Source organism: Amblyomma mixtum, chromosome 2 (genome assembly GCF_055824585.1).
Source record: "Amblyomma mixtum isolate Tamu chromosome 2, ASM5582458v1, whole genome shotgun sequence".
NCBI classification, from domain to species: domain Eukaryota; kingdom Metazoa; phylum Arthropoda; class Arachnida; order Ixodida; family Ixodidae; genus Amblyomma; species Amblyomma mixtum.
Window position 1 is genome coordinate 281,472,124 of NC_143013.1, and position 10,638 is coordinate 281,482,761.

Genomic DNA, 10,638 nt, shown 5'->3' on the forward strand with positions numbered 1-10,638 from the left:
CCAACATCGTCATCGCTGACTAATATTTAGTAGCAAAAAAGTTTTTAGCGATGTCTGTACAACATGAATAGTGAAATTTGTACCTGCCAGACCTCGCATCACAACGTCGCAAGCATCTCTTATAAAATGCATTACACGGATGTGAGTGCCGCAATAACTCCTCTAACTCCCGTAGTAGCAGATGGTACTCCCTAATGAAACTGGGATAATGAACTGCTAGAAAAAGTATCTTGTTTTGAACCTTCCTATCGTACGATGATTACTGGCAACCTTCAAATGAATGGGCCGCCTAAGATGGCCTTTACAGTCTCACTTTTCTTCAAATGCACGCCAAAATGAAAGTTCATGTTTTCCAGCTTTATTCCTGAGGAATGCAAGAGAAGCGCTTCTAGTTCCTTTGGCTGCCACCACGCGGCATATGGCTTTGAAAATTCAAAAATAGCGCTCCGATTAAGATGCGTGACGTAACAAACAGAATGACTGAGTGGCTCCAGAACAAAACTTGGAATTGGCTGGGCGTTTTCCCGAATTCCTGGCAATGGTTAAGGGTCAATGGCAACGCAAACGGGGCCTTGTACTGCCCCAAGCTGCTGGTGAAGCAACTTTTTGCCATGGGTCTTTTTTCTTTCAACGGGAAAACAAATCCTGGCATATGAGTCTTGTGATATACACTCTAACCACTTCTTTTTTTTTTACCTGTGTTATGTACTTAATACGGCCTTCCAAGGCTTCGAATACTTCATCCAGTCATTGCTCTCAGGAAAAAAATGATTATCTATCTCATTCTGGCTTTGCTGATTTTTCGACGGCTGCGAAAGAGATATTTATCGCCGGGAAAATTTGATTTAAAAATTTTACCGCCAGTCGATTCAAAATAGTGACGTCCTTACCGAAAGGCATGGGTTGCCGCTAGCGATGGGCGAATATTTGAAATCTTCAAAGAGCGAATCGAATATCCGTCTGTTTTATTTGCTAAGCGAGTCAAATATAATGCATGTTCCAATTTATTTGGAATGAGTCGAACCGATTATGAAGTTTTCGAAGTCTTCAAATAATTGGCGCGAAGTTCGAATGGGCACTATTTTTCGACGACTGTTTCGCGAACAGCGCCTACTCCAACGCCCCAATGCAGATTGCCGCGGTTGGCCTGTGCGGGAAGGAAGGCTCAGCGTAGCGCCACAGTCCATTTGTGAGACGGCTTTCCTAATGCTGATACATATGGGTTTCAAGATTAAGAGACGCTTCAGGGTTCAGCCAGGTTTAGCAACGCCTGTTTTGATGCCCGGTATGTGAGGACATGACTCTAATTATCGTCCCTCTCATCAAATGACGTTTGGAGCTGATTTGTTTACTGACGTCATCAGTACCAAAAGGTAGTTTTATTCGTGTAAGCGCTGTTTTTCGACTCAAGAGATGACTCATAGAGTTAATATACTTACTTCATGTTGCGATTAGTCTTGCGTCTCTCGAAAGTTAACGGTATTAACTCCATGATTAAGAGCGCCGCAACTGTACTTCTTCCCAAAACTAACTTGCAGCACTACGAAAGGCAGAGACTTCCTCAGATAATCAGGAGAGCGTGTTAAATGGGTTCCTCCCCGCCTAGTCGTCTGCGTGTCGTCTGCTTGCTTGCCTTGCCTGTTGGACGCAGTGCGCTGCATATTCAACATCTCGCGCTTACTGTCTACGTGTCAACTCCGAATTTCAAATGCCCAAAAGCTGTCGCCTGCTTTCATCTTTTGCAACCTGCCTATGAACTGTTTCCCCAACTCTAGACACAACATGAAAATTAACAGGCGCGGCACCGTAGGCCTTGCAGCCGCAGAGTTCGCTTTTATGCTGCTTAATCCCCTCGAAAAGCAAACGTTTAGATGACTGTCCTGCGAATAGAACGTGAGACGCTTCAAGCTGACGCACTTACGCGGGCGCCTTTACAATATGCATTAGATTCTAAACCACTCGAGTGAAAGGCGGTTTTCATCATTTAACAGGGTCTATGTAAATGCGGTTTCTGTCCAGTTTAAAGTGCTTTCTCTCACAACTCACTGCGAACTCCTCAGCATGTTCTGTAGAGAACTTTGAGCTTTGCGCTGTTTGGCTCTGCGTCAAGTCAAGGTGGGATTCATTTCTGCGCCTGGTAAATCCTCTCGAAACCGGCTTGTTTGGACACTGTCCTGGTGCAAACAAAGCTGCTGTTTACCAAATTAGTCTCGCGGAGTCTTAGTATTGCAGGGAGGGACGCGGCTCAGAAGGGAGACCCGCCATGTCTCCACTGTTTTTTTTTTTTCAGAAATCACAGTGAGAAGCAATGCGAGACGGTTGTGTTCTGTTCAGTTGTTCGGGTGGATTTTGTGCGCGCCATACTTCCGGGAAAATGTCCACGTTTCCTTCTTAAATTCGAGCACATATATGCTGCAAGAATGCTAAGCCTGTAGAGAAGTTTGAAAAAAACACTCTACGCTGAACATATATGTGGATGTATTTTTCCCAAATTACAGAGGAAAAAACAACTTCTACGCCTTACATATAGCGCAGGCACGTGGAGATACAAGCAAGGCTAAAAAGCAACCGCCAGTGCCTGCTAACCTAACGGCTGTGTTGCCAAAGCAGCTCCAAACAAGTGCATACTCTAACCGGGAAGCACAGCAGAGCTTATTTCCCAAGGCCTTCCACGAACAGCGTGACGTCAAGTGTTCCACGCAGGTGCAAGTGACTAAACGCCTACACCGAGTTTAAGCCTTGGAGAGAAGCAAAGAGGTGAACTGCACGTCTCTGCATAACGTCCGCACAGGAGACTACAACAATAAAAAGAAAATAAAGTTCAAATTTCATTCTGCCCATGGTAGAGAGGGTCAAGCAAACAGTTTTATTCACGAAACCTTGCTCACGTAAAGTTCGAAACAGAAAGTTGCATGATGTGACCGGAAATTGGGTCAGTAGAATGCACCTGCAGTAGCAAAGAGGCGGTCGCAACGTATCCTGCTTTCTGTTGTTATCTAGTAATACACGTCTTTTCAATGCCACGCTAGTTTATGTAGGCCGGGCTCTGCTGTACCTAAATCAACAGCGTGAACCAACTAACCTGCAGGCCTGACCTGATGTAATGAAGAGTGCTGCCTGAAACAAGCAAACACGAACAAAAAGCTATTTAGTAGAACATGTTTAATCTTATTCCCTACATTGACCGCACATTTATCATAATCTGCGATATGAGCGAATCGGTGACAACGTCGCTCTTTCCTCGCTAAAGAAAAGTTCAACAGGAGCTCAGCGAGAAACGAACAAGTAGGAGACGAAAAGTCAAATAGAAGTCATGCCCCAAAAGCACATGCGATCAGCAACATTACAAAACACAATGAGGTTTGGTGGTACCTTAACTAAAATGGCTTGAACGGATGCCGGTGCCTGATATTATTACTGAAAATAAAGATAGTAAAATGCCAACATTGCCTTCAGCAATAGACGAACACGAGAGTTTTGAATGGCGACATTCTACTTTGCCGATACCCCTTTGAACTCCTAAATCAAGGATGCCAACTTATACATTAATTCGAAGAAGTCACAGGCTAAGAATACCGTCGAGTACAAACCACGGCTAAGGTTTTTGCTCCACATCTTTATTTAAGGAGATAATTCCAGTTGCATTTATTTGTGGCTGCGTTCACACGCAATTTCTGCACAAGGAATTTTTTTTTCGAAACACTGCAGCTTCATAGCCGGATGTCTGCCGGCATTAGAAATGAGTGTTCCCTCATAGTTGTATTTCCGGTCATGAAATACACGTCACGAAAATGTTTCCTAGGGAATATGAGATCATATCTTTGGGACACAGACTTAAAGCAGCTGATAAGGGAGTGCACAATCTGAAGGAAGCATGCAGTGAATGACAGTCGGACGCAGTGTGCTTATCTCTGTAACCTCTCGCGGTCATTGTCAGCGTGACACCTCTGCTTTGAAAATGTGCAAACAGTTTCCTGTTCAGTTTAACTGCCACTATCCTCAGAACTGCATCTAAACAATTCAGGATCCACCACAAAATCCGCACGATTATCCAGTCGCTCTTAATACCGCAAGGTTCGTTGTGAAGCTTCTTCTCTTTTAAGGCAAATGCTTGAGCGTCTTTCTGAGAAATAAAACGCGAAGCTCTTTATCGCTGATGCATTTAAGCTGGCGCTCTTACATTACCCACGATAATCTCAACCAAATCAAGATAGAGAGGCTCTTAATCCTTTATCCGGGGCTATTAAAAAAAAACAGATGCAGTCCAGTTTCAAGTTTTCTTCCTCACGATGCACTGCGGACTCCGCAGTATACTGCTGCGCTTTAAAGCTAGGTCGCTGTGTAACGAGTCGAGATGGAATTCCTGGCCAGTCCTTAAATCGTAAAGCAAAGAATCTCGCCCAACTCTGGCTTTCTTTGAAACCGTCCCGCTGTCAATAGTGCAGCTCCTTACCGAATCGCCTTCGCGGAGTCTAAAAATTTGTGAGAATTGTGCGGTTCAGACGCCCAGGGCAAGAAGGTTATTTTTTCGTTCACGGATAACTGCTTTTAGGCCCGCTATCTTTCGCGAGTAAATGTCCAAGCTTTGATATCCATATGTGCTTTGTCTGCAGATATTGATACATGCATTCGAAGAGACCAAAGTAATGCATGCACTAGAAGAGGAAGAAGTTAGTTGGCTCTCGCGCGCGCGCTCGGGCCACTGAGGGACTGCCGCAGTTTTGTCGTCTCAGCTCCGGTGTTCTATTTCGCGTTGCACGCTACAATATGTACCCCAACAGCACTACGTCTGTACAGGACTCAGAAAAGGCGCATCGTGGGGTGCAGGTTTTGTGCCCGTTTTTTTTTTTTTTTACTTAAATTACGGAAAAACAACTTCAACCCCTTACATATAGCGCAGGCCCGAATAGCACGTGAGCAAGGTTAAAACACATCTGCCAGTGCCTTCTACCCAAATAGACGTGTTGGTGCAGCAGTCCCTAACCAGCGCATACAGTGACCAGAAAGAGCACCAGGAGTTGTTTTCCACGAATAGCGTGACCTCAAACGTTCAGTGCACATGCAGGTGGCTACGCTTTGCCCATAAACGCATGTTCCGCGCTTCATAGGAGAGCAGCAAAGCGTCTATGCATCGTCTTTCATTATTACGCTTTTGACAACATTTAAACACAAGAGGGAAGCACCACATAGCACGGATTTAGTGCATCCGGGTGATGTGTTGTCTCCCTCTAGGGTGTTTTCAAAAGTGCGATAATTAAAAACCATGATTACAACCAAATAGCCCAATTTGACACCCTCTTAATGTCTTCCCATGTAGCGCAAACAAGAGACAACAAAACTAAAAGGATAAAAAAGTTAAATACCAAAAACCAGAACTCTACTTTGTAGTGAATGGAAGCTGGGTTAATATTATTCAGCTGAGCACTAAGGAGGCTGAAGAAGTGTTTCCTGTTTTTTGTTGTTATCTGAAAACTCATCTTTTCAAGGTCACTTTCTGTCCGCCTCATCACCATGGAGTTTGATCAAGAGCGGGAATCAAATAACCTGCAGATCAGAAGAAAAACTACCTGATTTAATGCATTGTATTAAATCACAGGAACTACATTGTTGGCGCATATAGCACAATATGTCACCTCTGCGCGCTGGTGACAACGACCGTCCTTGCTCGAAACGGGCTGTTTAAAACGCATACAGGGGCTTGATATTATATTTGATAAAAGAGGAAGCGAAATGACAGCATTATTTTCTTCAGCCGGCGAACATTGCGGTTTTAATTGGCAATAGCATACAATGCCGATGCACTTTAACTTGGTAATGGCCTTCACGTGAATACAATGTGTGAAGATTCCCTGGCGTGAAGACAAGGTGCGAAAAAAGGGAGGGCGTAAAATAACTGTCAGTATTACCTTTTTGTTATTTTATTTCTTGTCGCTATAGACCTTATGCAAAATTGCTGCCATCTATCGGAGATAAGAAGAACCAGTGGAAAGCCACCATGTTGGAGGATGACTGAAGCTCGTTCCGCCTCTGCTCTCTGGATTTAGGCGTGCCCTGCGTTAGCTTCCTTACTGCTGTGCTGGCTCGAAAATCTTATTTACTGTCACTTGAGCCTGTAAACATGACTAAATGATCAGTCGACCTGTTTCTGCTGCCCAAGTTTCCAGGTGACTTCGCAGACACTTACTACGCGTCCGAACCACTTTCCGAACGCCACCGGGTACGAAGCTACAATTTTTTCACAGAGTCCTACGTCAGTTTTCCAACGCTGAACACCAATAAATGTACGAAGCAAGTGTGATTTTCGTTTACGGCTAAAAATGTGCGCATTTCGGTCTAGTTTGAGTCAGTTGTTATTTGGTTCGATACTTTTTGCGAACGGGCGTGCCACTTGAATTGCTGTTGTTGTGGTAGCGTTTTCTGTGTGTTGCCTCGGCGCCGAAAGCAAACGATAGTAAACTTCACGCTCATGTTGGTAGTGTCGAAAAAAGTGGCCTCTCAATATGCGACGCTTTTCATTTTCCTTGAAAAGTTCATACAGCATGTTTGTTTGCCCTAGTGCTCTAGTGCCCTAGAGCCCCTAGTTTGCCCTAGTGCCCTAGACAGAAAGAGAAAACACTTTAATATTATTACCGGGCACATAGACCCCTAGGTCCCCGCATGGACTGCACTACACAAGTGCTTACCATTTTTGGAGTATCGCCGTTAAAAACACGTAGCCCGTGAATGCAGCAAAGTCCATGGTTTCACCACGACGAGCAAGCAGTTGTGCACTGAGATTTTCGGAGGATTCTACACGCGTTATGCATTCCCGCTACTAGTTGGAACTATGGTACCGCTTGAGCAGCTTCCCTTACGGTCCTTTCTTTCTTTTTTTTTTTACATAACACACAGTTTCGTGGAAACTGGCCGGTTAAGTGAAATCGCTACAGCTGTCGCTGTATAAAATAGGCACCTTTCCCTGGTCTAACAAACGATTGACTGACTTGCAGAGCGCTAACATTCCGTGCCACGGGCACTTGACCCTTGCTAGTGTTTCCGTCGAAACAAATATTCGCACTAAAAACTAACGCGTGTAACCGCTGCGGCGGACAACGCTAGGAGCGACGGTTCTCACAAAGTGCGACCCGTACCACTGAACAGCTGATCACGATTACTTTCTTGCGAGGCCGATAATCGCAGCACTTCACGGGCAGTCGCAGAAGAAAAACAGCTTTTGTGTGATATTTTCTTCGTGCCTACAAAGCTTATTTTTAATTTCATTTGCTACATAGCTATAACGAAATGTGTTGCGCGGTGCCTCGACATGTAGTGACGGTTCTGCAACATTTGCGCCGCGGATGTCGGGGATCGCAGTCCAAAAATAGAAATGCGCTTAAATCAAGCGCTCTTGCCTTTTTTCCCTGGGCGTCTTTGTGACCCTTCTGCGTACAGCAAGACACTAAGCAATATGTGGGCATATTGAGGACGGTGAAACTCGAGCGCGCGCGACGAGCGTGTACCTGTACGTGCTGTGAACCCGGCGGCTATCCTTCAACATGGCGGATTGCGCGCGGGGACCGCTAGATGGCAGTGCATTTCGCATAAGGTCTATTACCTTTTTGCCACGTTAGGAACCTCAAGTGGTCGAAATTTCTGGAGCCCATCACTACGCGTTCTTCATAGACTGGGTCACTTTGCGACGTTAAACCCTCACAAACCAAACCATACCATACCTTACCGTGCCGTACCTACCGTACCTACAGTACCGTGCCGTACCGTACCGGCCGTACCGGCCTTACCGACCGTATCGTAACATACCGTACCGTACCATACCCTTTCATACCGACCCACCGGGGTGCCTAAATGGTTAGGGCACGCAGCTACCGAGCCGGAGAACCCGGATGCACTTGCTGCCTTCGGCAGCCGGATTCCGGTGGAAGCGAAAAGCGAAACGCAAAAGGCGCCAGTGGGTTTTGTGATATCTGCGCATGAGTCAGCCTAAATGAAGCCGGAACGCTCACTGTGGCGTTCCTCATGCATAGCCCATATGTAGTTTTGGGATGTTAAACAAATTTACTGTTCCATACCATACCACACCATATATTTGCAGTAAATTCACTATTTAGGACAGGTACAGAGGACTTATACGGTTATAGTTGTTTACTTTTTAATTTCGTGTGTACGTTTATTCCCGCGGATCGTATGTACAAAGTCCTGACTTTCTCTTCCCGCAGCCTGCGTTTTTGTCACCTGATTATTACGAATATTTCCGCCGGCAGCCATTGATGTGCTTGGCTTGAGTGCGAGTTGCTGCGGTAGAACCCCCCCTTTTTTTTCCGTTTGAAGTAAATTCACTACAAATGCTATCATTGTGCGAATCCCACGTGCCAAGTTGTGGTCTCTAAGCCTAAGCGTGCTGATCGTGAGAACAACTGCCAGCTGAGTTGACGTCCTGTTCTTGTGGTGTAGTGGTTATCACATCCGCCTAACACGCGGAAGGTCCCAGGTTCGATCCCTGGCAGGAACATGATTTTTTTTTCTGGGATTACATAGATTTTTTTTTCGGCATGATTACACACACCTATCGCTCTAATTTGTGGTGCGTTACATCAGCGTCGCAGCGCTATTCTTAAGGACTGGCCAGGAGTCTGCAATAAACACGTGGCATGTTTTACAGCACGAACCATGAGGCATGTCAATTTTTCGTTGAAAAATGCGAAAAGTTACTGGATAAGCACGGAGAGTGCGTGGAGGGAACTGTATTCTCTTATTCAGAAATTTTCAACGTTTTGCGGGATACAGAAGTTCGGTAGATGTGTCTCGTTAATATGGGCACTACGGTTCCCGAGCAAAGGTGTTCATGAACCGAGTCATACGTAATAACGAATCGCAAAGAAAAAAAATATTTAAAAGCACGATATGTTTAAATTTTTATCCTGTGGATGGTGGTGGCCAGTGACTTTCGAATCGGCCATCATTTTTGGACCAACAAGCAAAATTAACCTGGTGGTCGTTATGCTTGAGATAGTGGTGCAGCTTAAACAAGCCTAGCGGTCTGTGGTACGCTTCACTACGTCTCATGCATATGGCTGAATGACCTAACTCCTACTAGGACAGTTCACATCCCTCAAACTGTTAATACATATCGGCACTCAGTCGGCTGACAGGTGCTCAATGGGGCTTTCTACGTGGTACGATCTAGCTGCAGAGATAGTTTCCTTCACACGCAACCATTGATGATATACGGAAAATGGTAAGGCGCGTCGACTGGGAAACTTTGCACTGCAATGCAAAAAACCTGCAAAAGGAAAGGACTATCACGTAGTCATTTGCACTTTTCGACTGCGTTCCTCAGGTGCGCTGCACTCAAAATTCACGAAATAAAGCTCATGATTGGGGAAGCAGAGAATTTGTTCTCATCGCCATCCATATTAACCCGAAAAAATACACGGGCCCAATGGACTCCGTACATGCTCCCCTTCTCCGTTGACCGGAGAGCGAGTTCCCATGTGGAAGCGGCGCAAATACATTGTAAAAAAAAAAAAATTAGTTCCCAGAAAAAATTGTCTATAATTCGAGTAATTCCCCTTAACACGTGTCGTATTAACGAGGTACGACTGCAGAGAACTTGGGCTGGTGGTGGTGGTGCTGTCCAACGAAAAAAATCTCTGCCTCTCCCGTAAACGAGAGTAGAGTAAGCATGAAATGTTTACGGGCCTAATGTCATCTCGGTGGACACCCGAAACGCACCGTACAGGAAGGGAGGAACGCCACCACCCGTTCAGCGCGATGCCTTGCCATTTGAACGCAAGGTTTTTTGAGGAAAGGAAATGGCGCAGTAATTCTCTGCCATCTCGGTGGACACCCGAACCGCACCGTAAAGGAAGGGAGGAACGCCACCACCCGTTCGGCGCGATGCCTTGCCCTTTGAACGCAGCGCTTCTCCCCCGGATCACGTATGACAACGAAGTGTAACGTGGCATTTATGTGCTTTTTGCACGCCTTATTAGAAATCGGAAATTATAATTCCGTGCATTATCAAACGCACAGCGACTGATATCTTGATAAACATTGAGAAGGCACTGGCAGCAGTTATTTTTTGTGACTCCTTTGAAGACCAGCCGGCGCTTGCATGCCGGTCGCGTAGGAGGGCTTAGAGAGTCTCGTTAAATCTCGTTAAGTCTCGTACGGTGCCCGGATGTTCTCGTTTCAGAGCCCGGATGACTGGAATTCAGTGCCCGGATGACGGGAATTCAGTGCCCGGATGAGTGGATTTCAGTGCCCGGATGACGGGAATTCAGTGCCCGGATGAGTGGATTTCAGTGCCCGGATGATGGCTCTCGGCCTCGGCGTGACGTCACCACACTGCCGACAACGGGGGCTAAAAGCATTTCATGCTTAAAACATCCGCTGACAGCCACTTGGGTTACGAGAAAAGAGAGCCTACATATGTTCGGAATTATGACATATGCTTCACCAGTGAGAGAGGTGAAGCCAATATCATCTCTTGCATGAACGGCAAAAGTGGTGCTAACTTTTAAACTTCATGCAGCCCCTAATTTAGGGAAGTCGCGTTATAAGATAATTCGAATCAGTCGTGGGGCTACGAGTATCATTAAGTGTGTACCACGGCTCAGGCCCTCGCTCGAACTCACTATT

At 45.8% G+C, this 10,638-nt stretch overlaps 1 non-coding gene across 1 annotated transcript; it reads left to right on the top strand.

Annotated features, from left to right (window-relative positions):
- Positions 1-8,433: 8,433 nt before the first annotated feature.
- On the top strand, positions 8,434-8,506 carry TRNAV-AAC (transfer RNA valine (anticodon AAC)). The gene has a single exon. It is a non-coding gene; the product is annotated as a tRNA-Val (tRNA).
- Positions 8,507-10,638: the final 2,132 nt, after the last annotated feature.